The sequence below is a fragment of the Paroedura picta genome, chromosome 3 (genome assembly GCF_049243985.1).
Source record: "Paroedura picta isolate Pp20150507F chromosome 3, Ppicta_v3.0, whole genome shotgun sequence".
NCBI classification, from domain to species: Eukaryota; Metazoa; Chordata; class Lepidosauria; order Squamata; family Gekkonidae; genus Paroedura; species Paroedura picta.
The window spans coordinates 98,173,618-98,189,760 of record NC_135371.1 but is presented as its reverse complement, the minus strand read 5'-3'; the positions used below and the strand labels follow the sequence as shown (position 1 = coordinate 98,189,760).

At 47.1% G+C, this 16,143-nt stretch overlaps 1 long non-coding RNA gene across 1 annotated transcript; it reads left to right on the top strand.

Moving 5' to 3' along the window:
• Nucleotides 1-5,324: 5,324 nt before the first annotated feature.
• LOC143831271 (uncharacterized) lies at nucleotides 5,325-11,410 on the top strand. The gene is made up of 3 exons (XR_013228779.1): nucleotides 5,325-5,371; nucleotides 7,813-7,913; nucleotides 11,368-11,410. It is a non-coding gene; the product is annotated as an uncharacterized LOC143831271 (long non-coding RNA).
• The last annotated feature ends 4,733 nt before the right edge of the window (nucleotides 11,411-16,143 follow it).

The window sequence follows — 16,143 nt, the reverse complement described above, 5'->3', positions numbered from 1 at the left end:
CTCATTGGATGGGTACTTAATTCCGAGAAGGTTTGTTGCAGATCATTCAGGTGGGAATCTCTATATATGGGATTGGAGCAGATGCAGTTTTAACATAGAGCCTGTCTGTATACAATGGATTGTTTGGTATATTTTGGATGGTAGCTAGAGGCATGCAGGTATGTTTGTCAGTCAGCAAGTTTTCGGTATAAGGTGGTTTCTAGACATCCATTCTTTATTTTTACAGAAAATATATGTTCAGAAAATATATTTCTTGCATAGATTGGTTCATTGTCAGGTTGATGGTGGGGTGAAAGTCATTGTATGCCTGATGGAAAGTATCCAGGGCTTCTTTATCATGTGTCTAGATAACAAATAAGTTATCAATGTAGCTGTGAGGCATCTGCAAGCTACTTTGCGGATAAAGTCTCAACACTCCACCATGAGCTTTTGCCATCTTTAGACATAGAAAAAGAAGTAGAGGCCCCTTGGCTACCTTTGAAGGATACACTAGATAGCTTCAGATGACTCTTGCTGACCAAAGTGGACAGGATACTAACAAGGCCAACCACTTGGCCCATAGATACCTACCCCTCATAGCTAATCAAACGGTTGGGCATGAGGATAGGAGCTCCCCTCTGGGACATAATCAACCTCTCCCCCTCAACCAGAGAATTCCCAAAGGGGCTGAAGGAGGTTCTGATATGGTCCCTGCTGAAGAAACCATCCTTGATTCCATGGGAGACCGCCAACTACCACCCTGTCTTGCACCTAGTCTTTCTAGGGAACAGGATGAAAAGAGCTGCCACAGACCAACTGACAGCATTCCTACAATCAGCCCAAATGGACTTCTGGCCTGGCCATGGGGTTGAGACAGAACTCATTGCCCTGATGGATGGCCTCTACTGCCAGCTGGATTGAGGCAGGTCAGTGCTGCTAATTACATTTGATGAATGTACAACTGAATATCCTATCACCCCTGTGATACATGATCTGCATGGGTACCTGAATATTTACAAAAGAAGTTTAACCACTATGTAATGACAACACAACGAAATATGAACTTACACAATATAGAAATTTATCAAATGCTTTAAACGAACAAACATAACATAGAGTAACAAGTCCTATAGCGTGTAAAGAACTGTGAAGTAGGGCAAGGGTATTCAAAGCATTACATCTCCCCATACAAACAATCAGAAGTCAAGATCCCCTCTTAACCCCTTGTGCTGCCCTATCTGGCCGCACCCAGTGGCAGCCAAGAGGAATATGCCCTTGGCCAGGAAGCCAAGCCTGAATCACCAACCATTTAAGAGAGTCAAAGTCCAGTCCAGCATGTGCTGAGGCAACCAATGTCCAGGGGAATGCCAAAAAGAGAGAGTTGAAGGAGCCAGCAGGGGTCAAGATAACAGTAAAGCTGAGTCAGGAATCAAAGCCAGTCTGTTTATTAGAGTTGTATTCAGTTTTTATTAAAACTGATCTGCAATAAAATATTAACTGTATTTCACTTTTAAAATGAAAACTTGTAAAAGACTGCTAAAAGCATTCCGCTACAAACAACGTTTTTCTGGTTCCAAACTCTTTATGTTTCTGTCTTTTATTGGTTTGTTTTTAATGGTTGTTAATTTTAATTGTTATGTTTTTGTTGGCGCATCTTGTTTTATTTTGTGGGCTGTACTGTTCAGGCTTTGAAAGGGCAGCTATAATGGACCCCTGCACAGTTCCCCACTCTGAGGTAAATTTTTCCCTCCAGAATCAAGTGTTGTTCCCTCAGAGACTAAGCTGCCCTTGTAGCATGCTTTATTTGTTATAAAAATGAATCTCACTGTACTACCCTGTTGCTGATATCTTTTGACTTTAACTCAGCCTAGGAATATTTGGGGATGGTGTAGAGCTCTCTTTTCTTATACCCTTGTCAGAATGGCACTGAGGCATTTTTAATAAGTAACAACTAAAATATTTTATTTTACAGAGAGGAACAAGGTAGTAGGAATGATGAAGTCAGGCTTTTGTTATACAAATCAGGTATTTTACAGTTTATCATTCCTTGTTACAGGCTTTCAAAATGTCTATAGGCTTTTATTTCAGACTAGGAAAAAAAGCCCATTTGTGAAAATGGGCAGAGTTCGGTGATCGGGCGAGGTCCTCTTACCGCGGCAGCTGTCGGCGGTAGGTGGGGAAGGAGTGCGGCTTGGGCTGGGGGGCAGCGCAGACGACAGGGAGGGGGTGGACGCATTGTCGATAGGCCGGGCATGCATGCTGGAGCTGGGGGTGGAGTTCCGGGGTCGGCACGGGGCGTTGGCATCTGCAACCAGTCATGTGCGTGATTCCGCGCATGCCTGGTTCATTCCTTAGTCGTGCTGGCGGCCGCGCAGGGCGCCCCGGCTGGCAGTGGCACCAGCAAAAGGGGAGGAAAGGGGCAGTGAGTACGACGACCTGCGGAAGGTGAGTGCGGTGTCGGCGAGTGAGAATCGGCCGGGAGAAGGGGGGCTTGGGGTGGGGGTGGGAAGTGTGACGACGGGGGCTGGGGGAGAGGCGGCGGGTGGGTGCTCGAGTGTGTGTGTGTGGGCATGTGTGTGTGTGTCTGGAAGCGGTGGCGGGGCGGGAAGGGGTCTTGGGAGGGTGGGGGGGTTAGCGGACGGTGGGTGGGTGCTCGAGTGTGTGTGTGTGGGCATGTTTGTGTGTCTGGAAATGGCGGCGGGGCGGGAAGGGGTCTGGAGAGGGTGGGGGGGTTAGCAGATGGCGGGTAAGTGCGCAAGTGTGTGTGTGTGGACGTATTTGTGTCTCGGGAAGCTGTGGCGGGATGGGGGGTTAGCAGGCGTCGGGTGGGTCCTGCTGTGTGTGTGAGTGTTTGTCGTGGGAAGGCGGGAAGGGGCCTGGGGATGGAGGGGGGTTAGTTGGAGTGTGACGTTCGCATGGTGTTGTGGGGGCGTGAAAGGAGCAGGGACGCCACGTCTTTGACGCAGCGTCCCTGCTCCTTTCCCTAGGGGGATGGGAAGGCAGGACGACTCACCGTGGGGGAAGGCCGTGTGGCCTTCGGTGCGGTGAGTCCCCTGGTGGCTTCTGATTTGCCCCTCCGAGTTTTTATCACGGACAGAGCCCACCCTAACTCCTCCCCAATAGCCCTTAGGGCTTTATTTTATCCGCTCCACAGGGGCGGTTAAAGATTTTAAGATTTCTTTTAAACTGAGAGGTTTTGTTTCTATGTTTGTCCAAAAATGTCTGTTTTTATTTTGTCTTTGTGAGTTCCACTGAACTCCCCTGATTTCTAGAAGTTGGACATTCTTTGAATTTGTCCGTTGCTTTGTACAATTTAATCTTGCATGGCAGAAAAATCTGACTTGAACTGAGATTTCCTTCCCATCTTCAAAGGTGATTCAAAGCTCCTTTTTAGCATAGCCAGGCCCCAAAGGATTAACCAGGGGAGTTTGGCATTCCTAGAGAGGCATGGGGATGCAGAGGGCACCTGCCTGTCTTGCCATGGGCCGGGCCTTTCCCTCCTCTGAAACCATAAATTCACTCCTCCTCTTCCCTAGACAGATGCTGTACTTTGAATCGCTCTGGGATGCCTTACATCAGTGGTCCCCAACCTTTTTATCACAGGGGACCACTCAACGCTTGACAATTTTACTGAGGCCTGGTGGGGGGGGTAGTTTACTCCTCTACTCTCAACCACTGCCCTAACACTCTCTGATCACTATGGTAATGTTTAAACATCCCTTCAAAATAAGATACAGACACGCCACAACAATGAACATTAGGAACATTTTATTTTCATGGAAATTTTAACTCATGACAATGACAAATCAATGGGAACCCTGAGCTTGTTTCTCTGCAACGAGATAGTCCCATCTGGGAGTGATGGGAGACAATGACACCCGAAGTGTGTTGTAAAGGGCTGGGGGGATGAAGTAAAGGGCCAGGGGGGGGGGAGAAGGCGTCCTTCGGGGCCCACCTCCAATTAGTTGACGGACCACATGTGGTCCACGGCCCACAAGTTGGGGATCACTACTTTACATGATTTGGGAGTGTTGTCCCACTTAATACACCTCATCAGTTCATTGTATACTAACCAGGAGGCCACAGTACGAACAATATATGGAGACACTGATTGGTTCAAGGTCAGCCAGGGAGTGAAACAAGGGTGTATCTTATCACCCTTTCTTTTTAACCTTTATGCGGAGGTAATTATGTGGCACAAATATATTTGTGACTTTACTCCCTTTAATATATTGGCCCTTTAATATGCTTCTGACTTTATTCCCACCAGGGCATTCATAGGAAATCCGACCTTAATTTTATTGGAGCAATATGGAGTTTGTTTACACTTTGAAACAAACACTCCTGATTCTCTGTGAACACATTTTGCTCTCTAGTTATATGATTCACAAATCATTTCTTTGACCATAAGAGCTGAGTGTACTCTTGCCTTATGTCCTCCACCCTGGCAATTATAGTTGTATGCATGAAAGACAAGAGTAATCAATGAGCAAAGAAATTAAATCTCTGATTACCTTTCAGATTGTGTACTTCCCCTATGGAAACAGTCACGTCAATCAAATCAGCTATTGTTTTCTCAAAGGTGAACTCAAATTTATTTTTTGACCTTTAATAATAATTTATACAAACATCAAGAAACAATATTGAGTATTAGCACAGATCTACAAGCTGAGAATTTAACCTTCTTTACCTATTTGCTCCATAAGCATACTATTTGCAAAGAATGTCTTACTGAATACTCTACAGAAACTATTTTTCATTTTGACTTTAATACAGAAACTCAGAAATTCAAAAGAAATATATGTTTCAATCTTCTGCTTTGTGTGACCAGATCTATGACACAATTTAAAGTGTTTTTAAAATAACATGTTTTTTTAAATACGTTATCTTTCTTTTGGTGGTGGTGTCCCTGAATCAAAGCAAAATGTGACCATCTGTACTAAAGATTTCTTTGTCACTAATTGGCTGTGAGGATTGCCCCCATAGATACTAACAAGACTCATAATTGTAGAAATCAGGTTATTTACTAGGTAGTATTGAGGTGTCAACAAACACATGCTTTGCTTGAACTGAGAAGGGGCTCTCAGTCCAGGTACTATATTGCTTTCGGATTGTCAACCCTCACTCCCCCCACAAAGCACAGCTTTGCCTTGAGATGCAGATGGTTGGCATGGCAACAGTGGGGGCTGGTCACTTAGTCTATGTTGGTGGGTCTGGCCCAGGTGCCAGGCTGGTTTAAGGGGACATGAATTCCAAAGATGTGGGCTGGGTAACTGACATGGGGGTGTGAGCTGTATGTGAGATTCCCAGGATTGAATAACTGCTTATTTATTTTAGACAAAAGGTGTTGGGATAATACAACAAACATCTCCACATGATCTCCATTGTATAGGTGAGGAATCAAATCAAAATCAAATCATATTAATCATGGTAAACAACACAAGGTTTTGACATTGGGGAGGGCGGTATATAAATGTAATGAATAAATAAATAAAATTGTTTGAGAATAGTTGATTGAGTTTTGATGATGCTTGGATTTATTTGTCCCCTCTTCTTTCCTCTGTTCATGTGCACCCACCTTGTAAAGTGAATACTTGCATATTGAACCATAGTTCTGCAAACTATAGTTTGCGCTCTTCTTTTCAAACCAAGATTAAATCAGAACTGGGGAAAGAGAAAGATCAGGTCATAATTTGTGATTCATCCTGTGTGTGAAGAGAGGAGAGAGGGATAAAAACAATGAAAAGCCATACTTTAAATCATGCAATGGGTGTATAAACATATACTAGATATTTTCCTGGGTCTGTGTACTCACCAGCTTGAAATATAAAGCTCTGGAACTAAAAGTGAGAAACCATGACAACAATCTCTTTAGTGCAATATAGCGGCTAAGGCTCAATCTCTAGATGGCAGTCATTGAATTTCCTGGGAAAGAACACAAGGTCTTTGCTCCACACAAGTGACGAGAGCTTTGTACACCCCAGCTGTATACACACACACCTCTTTTTTAAAGTATTTTTGTACCTACAAATTGTCTCATGGAACCACTATTGGCTTTGCTATGAAATTTAGAATCATAAAGGTAAAGGTAAAGGTATTCCCTGTGCAAGCACCGAGTCATGTCTGACCCTTGGGGTGACGCCCTCCAGCGTTTTCATGGCAGACTCAATACGGGGTGGTTTGCCAGTGCCTTCCCCAGTCATTACCGTTTACCCCCCAGCAAGCTGGGTACTCATTTTACTGACCTCGGAAGGATGGAAGGCTGAGTCAACCTTGAGCCGGCTGCTGGGATTGAACTCCCAGCCTCATGGGCAAAGCTTTCAGACGGCTGCCTTACCACTCTGCACCACAAGAGGCTCATTTGCGCCACAATCATAGATTCATATAATTGGAAGGGGCCATACCAACCGTCTAGTCCCACCCCCTGCTCAATGAAGCTGCTGTTTGTAGACAGTGAGGGGGAGCTCGCCACTTTCTTAGGTAACTGATTCCACCGTTGAACTACTAAGACGGAGAATAATGTTTTCCTCATCTCTAGCCAGTGTTATGTGCTACACATAGTTTAAACCCATTACTGTGGGCCCTATCCTCTGTGGCCAACAAGAACCTTTTCCTACCCTCCTCCAAGTCACAACCTTTCAAATACTTAAAGACAGCAATCATGTCCCCTCTCCACCTCCTCCAAGTCCCTTTCCTCTTAGGGCTTGGTCATTGCTCATCCTCATTGCTCTCCTCTGAACCCTCACAATTTTGTCCATGTTGTCTTTGAAGTAAGGACTCCGAAACTGTGTTTTCCTCCTGCAGCCACTGAGTGCTGTGTGAGCACACAACCAAGACCTTGTTGTTTTTGTTATGCCAACAATTGCCAGCTTGGTTTGAAAGTTTCCAGCAACTCACATAAACCAGAAGCATAAAAACGTAAGCGTTCTGTGAATGTCTTTAAAGAGGAAGCCAATGGTTTAGATTCAGAGAACTACTGTGACAAAAAGGGAGGAAATGTTTTTCCCTTCTAGCTAAATTCCTGAGCACTGCTTCCTACAGCATTGACAAAAGTCCTTTGATGCCCAGGGGCAACTCTACAAGGAAACAGCAGGCTACTGTGTTAAAGAGAAAGTCAAAAGATTATACTTTTCCCAAAGTCAATCTGTTTGTGGTCCTTTCAGCTGCATATTAAGGTTTTCTATATGCTTACACTACATCTAAATAAAATACAATCCTTTGGTTGTAGATGTCATGCTGGATCTCCTCTCTGGAAAATACATACTGGACTCCTAGGGATTCCTTAGCATGATTCTACAGCAGGTAGCCAAAGCACAAGGGGCAAGGGCACAAGATACCAACTGAAAGTGCCCAATGAATGTTTCTCATTCTCATTCTCATTATCTACTATATTTCCCTGACTAAGATAAGATTTGGAAACAGACTAAGGACTTCTGTAGGGATTTTAAAGAAGCCCAAAGTGATTTTATTTGGTTAGAATTCTGTTATTTCTGTGTATTAAATTCCACTTAAAAGATAGGAGGAGACAGAAGGAAAGGAGTTTGCTTACCTGAAGCACACACAAACTCCACATAACAGGTTTTAATCCAAGTCTACATTAATTTCAGACTGGCTGATCCATAATGTAATAATTTCTGCCATGCCTAAGTCATCTTGCTGTAACTGAAATATGAATAGACACTTTGTCTGAAATGTGGCAGACAGGAATTGCTTGTCTATAAAGGAAAGACAAAAAGGGAAAAGAATATTCCATTTCACATGGTGTTTACGTGTCATAGTAATCTGATTAAGAACCATTTATCAATTGTGTCAACATGATCTCTCCCGCACTAGAATACTATTAAAGGTCAGGAATATGCAGGAAGACTTTTATTCCTGAACACTTGGATGGATAGGAACAGCCTCCACAGCTGGCGTGCCATGGAGGATAAGCAGTAGGTTGTGACTGGTTTTAATTTCCTTAATATTCCAGAATGTTGACTGATCTGTTTCTGAGGACGGTGGGAGACCATCAAAGTAGCAGCTGAGCATTGTGCTGCTCTGTGTCTTGTCCTCAGCAGACAGCAAAGTTTATCCTGACATTGTCATACGGTGTCTTTCATGCTTCTCTGTGCACCAGCCCAGTAGCCATTCTCTGGCTGTTGGGAGCTTGGCCTTACTTTGTATTCCACAGGCTTATGGCCTGAAGGACATCCCAAGTTACTTGCAGCAGTCTAAAGGGACTATGGCCACAGCTGTTAAAGAGACACCACTGAAGTGCACCATGGAAAACCATGGCAGGGGTATCTACAAAGGGGGGGGGGAGCTCCTGATTAGCCTTGGCCATCAGTTACAGACTACGGGGGGTAGGGAAGAGTGGTGGCAATCCTAATCTTTCAGAGCACTCCCCACACCGTCAATTCCAGGAATTGAATGTGTTGGCTTTGGGTGGGGCACAACCGTGAGTGTGGCCACCTAGGTGGTATATCTTATGCCCAGCACAGTACCAGATGCCCTGCTCGCCCTTCTGGAGGCAGTGGCAGCCTGGTCATTACAGTTCCCCGAACTACTAATTCTGGAGGACTTTAATGTCCATGTTGAGGTGCCAATCTCTGGAAATGGGCCAGAACTAGTGTCGGCCATAGTGACACTACGGCTCTCGCAATTTGTCACTGGTCCTACCTATCAGGCAGGTCACATACTGGATCTCATTTTCAGTGCAGGGTTGGATGTGGAACTAATGGCAGCAAACACAGTCCCATGGTCAGACCACTATACCCTGCAGTCCTGGCTGTGACTGCCACCTTCTCAGTTGGGTGTCGAGCAGATTTTAGCAAGCCTGCATAGACATTTGATCAAATGTCATACCATCTCCCATTTTCCCTGGGAACTCAAATTCTCTGTGTGGTTTCCCCTCCTCCCAGACTGTTTCACTGGTTTCTGTTGTTTGCTTTGAAGTGTTCTCTGGGCTATATCAAGCTCCTCTCTGTCCTTGGAAGTGAGAAGATTCTCTGCTCCAACTTTCTCAGAGCTGGATTGTTAACTGGGAACTCAGACATTATGTCTCTGGTTTTTGCACCCCGTTATACCACAAGTTCCTTTGGGTCCACACTGTGGGGAAAAGTGAGGTATAAAAGGATAAAATTGTACTCTGCCTTGAACCAAGAGGAAAGGGATTTTAATGCACTAGGAACCAAGCCCGTTGTACTTGTAAATACAACGGGGGCTAGGTGTGCTTTTGGGGCTGGGGTGAAGGCTTCCTTCCCCCCCCCCAGCAACAGCACAGCCTTTTCCCTGGGCCCAGAAGCGCACCTGTGGTCTCCTCGAAGGCTGGACTCTGAGGCATTGTACGATTTTGAAGTCCCACCTCCAAAACTTGAGGAATATTTCCAACCCAGGGGTAGCTAACTTCCAGGTGGGGCCTGGAGAGCTCCTGGAATTACAGCTCCTCTTCATAGTATAAAGATCAGCCCCCCAGGCAGAAAGGGCTACTTTGGACAGGGTTGTGGAAGAGAAGAAACATTTAAGACCTCCCACACAGGTTGTTGTTGAATTGTAAGACTTGAGGCCTACTGCACAGGGTTGTTGTACAGATGAAACAGAAGACAAAAGAACCTCTGTAACAGCATCCAGTTTTGTCTGCAGAATAATGCTGTGCAGTAGGTCTCAAATCTGCAGAGAGTTGCAAAGAAGAAATGCACAGCTTGGCTGTGTCTAACCCCCAGCCAGAGCAGTATTTTAAGTGAGAAGGGGCTTTTCTGTGGCCTCCCTGTCTGCTGTTTGGCAGAAGGAGAAATCCCCCTCCCCTAAAAAAGGAATGCCCAGCCCCATGCCCTGAGGCTCCCCTGGGTTGCTATCAGAAACACCTCAGTCAGGGGCTGTTAAAGGCTCCTTTGCAGCAGGCTTGAAGGGGGGGGAGCACTCTGCAGCCTCCTGCCAGCTCTGTCAGGGTTCTGAGGCAATTTGCAGTTGGACATGACAGGACAGCCTTCGGGCAAAAAGGGCTGGCACAGCCTGTCCAAGCCTCTGTTCTCATCCCCCTCGGCAGCCCTTCTGACCTCCTCTCCCTTTGGTGGTCAGGAACAGACTGGCAGCGATGTCTCCAGATTGCCCCTGGCTGGGCTGACTGAATGGAACTCTGGTCTGTCCTGGTGAGGGCCCAATCGGAAGGCACTTTGCCCCTCCGATTGTCCCCTCCGATTGTCAGTCCAGGGCCAAGGGGCCAATGACACCTGTTTCCTATCCTGGAATCAGCCCACCCCCCTTAGCCTTAGTGAATTATTTATACTGTTCCTTGAGCGGTTTACAGATAATCAATCTAACAACAAGACAAATAATTCAATCATAAATAGAGATATTTCACAAAATGGGAGAAAAATGTAAATATAAATCTGCTGATGTCAGTGAACAGAGAGGAAAGTAGATTTATGATCATGCTACAACAGAAACCCTTGAATGAACAGGATAATCCAGGGGTATAGTATTTCCAAAGTGCAATATCTACTGATGTGTAGTTCTTCCTTTAAACCTGGATGTTACTAATGACAAAACAGGAAGGCTTTGATTGTCAAGGCTGGCCCAAGTATGAAGCACTATAAACTTTTGCAAGCATTTCAGAATAGAATGCCAAATTCCATTGTGATATTCATGGGTTTTTTAAAATGCATTTTAATGAGTGATGGACAATTTTCTATGAAACAAAACATAGTTTGTGGTGGGGCAATGGGTAAATTATTGTTCCATGCTTGAGGCTGGGCTTGCAGACTTCCAGAGTTTCCTCAAGACATAAAATAGCTTCTTGGTAACAATCTCACTGTAACTTTCTTGTTGAATACAACTATCTTTCATCTTTATGGCAGGCCGAACTCATCAGTTAGAAATACTGCTTCCTGATAAATTAAGCCAGACAGGACTGATTTTTCTTCTTCTGAATATCATGGTTGGTGGTGGTTGACAATAGTCTGTATGGGGTGAAATAACACTTGGGAATTTTCCATTGTCTTACTCTAAATCAGCAGTTCTCAACCACCACCGCCCCATGAGCCCTACAGCAGGGGTGAGGCAGTGGCAGCAGAGGTGGCCAGAGCAGCGGTGGCCTGGCGTTGGCCTCCTCCACTCCACCTCGGAGCTTACCAAGGTGGCACCAAGGAAGCCAGTGTTACAGGAGAAGTGGTGGCACCGGCTGAAACAGCAGCAGGAGTGGCTGCATGACACTGGCCTCCTCCGCATCACCTCAGTGAGCTCTGAGGCAGCACAAAGGAGGCTAGCGTCATGGTGTTGCTGCCGCTGCAACCCCCCAGGAAAGGCCAAATGACCCCTCAGTGTGTTCTAACCCCCGGGTTGAGAACCGCTGCTCTAAATCTTTTGCTTTGTGGTTCTCAAAGATCTATTAATTACATTTTGTTGCAGTTTACAGGCACTCTGCACTCCAGCACCTGCAAGTCAAGCTGAAGGGAAGATAACATCTGCAGTAACAGTGAAGTTCTAAGTGCAACTATACCCTTCTAAACCCATCATTTGTAATGGATTTGAAAAAAAGGAGGTAACTCTTTTTAAGGCTGCACTGTAAATATTTTAATTTAGAAGGGATTATGCCTGGCTGAATTGTCCAGATTCCAGCATTAATTAAATCGTGTTGTTACCTCCTCTGTACTATGCAGCACAGTGTATCTTGTTAAGAAAGTCCTTATTTTTTGGCGGGGGATACAACTGTTTCCAATACTGTTCTTCAGCACAATACTATTTCTTCCTCATATTTTATTCTTTCAGAGCCTGGACCATCCAGACTCTGCTCTCAGGTTCGAAAAAGGTGCCGAGGCAGAGACAACGCTTGTATGTTCAAGATGTCATTTATGAAAGATGACTTTGGTGTGACAGGCAAGGTAATGGTTACAAAAAAAAAAAATAATGGCCTTACAACATCACTTCAACTCTCTGGAAAGACCTGACAGAGGTGAATGTGCTCCAGGGTCTGTCTGCTGTGTGTGCCCTTGGCAGACTGCAGCCTTCCAACTGAGTGAAAGAGGGCAAATGAAGGGCAAGTATGGCATAGATGAAGATTCCCTGTTGCCTCCTTGTCATATAATTGTCTTCTGATAAAGTAGCCAGCTCTGAGTTGGGAATTACCTCGAGATTTTTGGGATGGAGCCTGAGAAGGGCAGGATTTGGGGAGGGGAGAGGTTTCAATGAGTTATAATGCAACCCAACTGAGTCCAACTTCCACAGTAGCCATTTTCTCCAAGTGAACTGATCTCTGTTGTCTGGAGATCAACTGTAATCCCAGGAGATCTCCAACTATGGCCTGGAGGTTGGCAACCCTATATTCTCTGTGTATCTCCACTACACACCCTTCCTTCAAGAAGCTCGATGCAATGCACATGGCTCTTCTTTCCTCCATTTTATCCTCACAACAAACCTGGGAAGTAATGTGGGCTGAGAAAGAATTAGTGGTCCAAGATTGCCGAGTGAGTTTAATTGATGAATGGGATCTTCAGTTCTGTCTAACACACTGTTGACAGCATATTTGTGCAGCACTCAGGACACTGAACTCATTAAAAGTAAAGAAACAATTATTTAAGTATTAATAAACTGGTTAGGAAAGAGAAGAAAGAAAAGTTACAGCCTTGTTCAGTTTTAAAGATTTGTGGGTCCCATAGCGGCAGAGCGAGTGGGGCCCTAGCAGAGCACAACTGGTGCTGTTATTTGTGCTGCACAGGTAAAAGTGGCAGAATAAAATCAGAGTCCAGTAGCGACTTTAAGACCAACAAAGATTTATTCAGGGTGTGAGCTTTCGAGTGCAAGCACTCTTCCTCAGACTAAGAACTGACCGTCATAACAGAAGAAATATATAAGCAAAAGCTAATCCTGTTACATTAGTAAACTGTGTCACAGCATCCACACACAGCCATGTGATAACTTCCTGCCAAATCAGCCAATCAGAGCCCTCAAACCCATTGGTAGTTCAGAAAGACATATCTGTACACCGCCCGTGGCGCCACGGGCGCCACGGACTAAATAAAACAGTAAGGGGTTCTGGGGCGGGATGCGTCCGGGATGAGGAAGGGTCCGGATTGGACCCTTCCTCATGACAGACAATCAGAGGGAGCAATCGGCAGGCGCTTCGCGCCTGCCGATTGCTCCCTCTGATTCCCAGCCCCAGCAACTGCGAGCCGCGCGCAGCGCGGCTCGCAGTTGCTCCCGGCCTGACGCGGCGAGAGGCGCGAAGCGCCTCTCGCCGCATCAGGCCGCTTCCTCAGGGAGCCCCCGCAACAACAAGGAGATAGCCGCCTCCCAGCCCCAGCAACTGCGAGCCGCGCGCAGCACGGCTCGCAGTTGCTCCCAACCTGATGCGACGAGAGGCGCGAAGCACCTCTCGCCGCGTCAGGCCGCTTCCTGAGGGAGCCCCTGCCACCACAAGGAGATAGCCGTCGATGCGACGAGAGGCGCAAAGCGCCTCTTGCCGCATCAGCCCGTCGCCTCAGGGAGCCCCCGGCACAACAAGAAGATGGCCGCCGCTCAGAAGACGCCGCTCTGGAGCCGCCTGCCTCCGCTCAAAGGAGCCCTTGGCAGTCGCGCGGAGCACGGCTGCCGGGGACTCCCTGCCCGGCACAACAAGAGAAGATGCCGCCCTTGAGCCGCCTGCCTCCGCTCAAGGGAGCCCCTGGCAGCGGCGCGGAGCGCCGCTGCCAGAGACTCCCTGCCCCGCACAACAAGAAGATGGCCGCTGCTGCCCCGCACAACAAAAAGATGGCCACCGCCGATGCCGCCCGAGGAAACCAGCCGCCGCCCAGCACTGCGAACAGATGGGAAGCGCCTACCGCTGCGTCAGCCAGCCAACAAGGGAGTCCCCGGCAGCCGCGCACAGCGCGGCTGGCGGGGGCTCCCTGCCCGTCGACCTGCCCGGCTGCCTGGGACTCCCTACAGAGCCGCAGCCCAACCTGCCATCAGGAACATTCCCGCTGCCGAGCCACCGCCGCACACGCCACCAAGCACACGCACACGCCACCGAAGCAACGGCCTCACTTCTCCACTACTTCCCGCCCCGCCGCCGAAAAAAGGACATCCCGCCGCTGCTGCTGCCGACCGCCCTCAACTATGCCTCCGCTTTCAGGTACTCTTTCTTTTAAAACGCTGCCCTCGCCTTTCCCCCTCCTCTACCCCCGCTTTCTAGAGCCCATTGTATTTTGGGTACAATGGGCTTAATTACTAGTCAGAAATAAAACTGTCAAAGCCAGTGATCCATGGCTCATACCCACTAAAAGTGGGGGCCCCTTCCCAGGGATTGTTTGGAACTTTGGAAACATCTGAAACCCCCTGTGGGCTGAAAACATTTGCTAGTATTATCCTGAACTCTAAACTTCCTTATCATAAAAAAGGAAACAACCTCGTTTTTAAAATTTGAGTACACTCAGGGACTGTCATCCTCTTTGTGGGCTGTAATTCCAGTTCCAGAACATTAATGTCTCTCCCAGGGATCCTTTCACATGTGTCAGCTACTCACTGCAGTTTAGAGGGTGCCCTCCAGCCTCAGCTGACGCCAGCAGCTCCAAATTGCCCACAGTCCTGCCCACCCCCACTCACTGCCTTCAGCTTTGCCCTTCAGTAGCTATTCCAGATTGGGGGGGGGGGGGGCTCCGGCATTCCCTTCAAGGGTTTTCTTCTGTGGGAGGCTGTTTCTTTGGGAGTGAGTTGCCTTGTCACTTGGTAGGTTGTGGTGGAGGCCATCAAATGCAGCACATGCTGTCACCAGAGCATTCACTCCCCTTTTCTCCTGTTGTGCTTTGTCCCTGTGCGTGAGAATGTAGTAAAATGGATAGCAAAGAGTTAACTGAAACCTGATTAGGAGTGGAGGGAAACTCTGAATTTGTTGATTGGAGTTGGGTTGCAATAAAACGTTGTGTTCTGCAGCTTCTGTGAGCACATAGGTTTACTCCCTCCTCCATTACAAAAGTTAACCTCTGGGATTCTTCTGGGATGTTACCTGAAACCAGGCTTTCCTGAGGGGCTGAGGCAAAAGGGGAGAACTTAAAGGGCCATTCCACACCAGGATCTATGTGGCAAATTGGTTGCAGGACGAAAAAACACAATTTTAAATAGTGGAATTTGTCGTTATGCATACCTGGCTTTGTAGTGGAATCCAGTTGCGTTTCTATCGTTTCCCACAGGTTTCTGGTCTCGGCAAAAATCGCTAGCCAGGAAGCGATATTGCCGAGCTCGTCCCGCCCCTGGCCGTCAAGCAGCCAATGGGTGGCCGTTATCACGATCCCAAAAAGCCCCTTTCCCTTTAAGGAAGTTAAAAAAAACACATGTTGCAACGAATCTGCGTTGATTCGTTGCAACGGAGAGACCCATCTAGGTAGCAGGTGGTGTTTGAGCTGCCGTTTCATCGTTGCCACGCTCCCCCCGAGTGGAAAAAAAAATAACCCCCCCCTGGCACGGGTGCGATTTCCGGCCGAAAATACAGTAAAAAAATAAAGGGAAAATAAACCAGCAAATGGGGCTGTGTGTTGTTTCGTGCTTGGTGACTTAAAACAGCTCTGCAGCCAGGGAAGCCTCGCTGGATAAACGAAGGCTCGCTGGTGCGTTGATCTCCGCTCACTCGGAGAAAAAACAATGGCGATCGCTTCACCGGAAGATCAGAGGAGAGAGCTAGGGGGAGGGACTTTGCAGAAACCGCAACAATGGTAAGGCACAGAACTTTCCCGCTAGTGTTGCTGATTGTTGCAAGAGTGTAGCACTTTCCGGAGGGTGAATCCACTTTTTGGGATTTCCCTGAAAGCACTACAATGAAGAGCTTTTTGCGGATCGGTTTCATGAGTGTTGCAGATTGTCAACGACGTTGTGCATAACGGCAAAACTGTAGCGATTTCAATTTGTAACCATTGTGCTATTTTGGATGAGTGCGGAATGGCCCAAAGACAGTGTGGGGAAGGACTTCTTACAAAAGCAAGGCTGCAAAGCCCAACATCTGCAACATTGCAATGATTAACTCCCTTCAAAGTGTTTAATCGGATGGAATCCCAAAAGTGTACCAGATCTGCCCAGCTGATGCACCCCCTCCCCCACTGCTATTGCTTCCTCTCCAGCACAACAATCACTCTCCAACTCCTCCTCTGCAGCTTGACAATCCAGGCAATGGGGCTCCTTGCCTCAGTTGAAGCCCACTGGGGCAGAATAGCGCCAGAA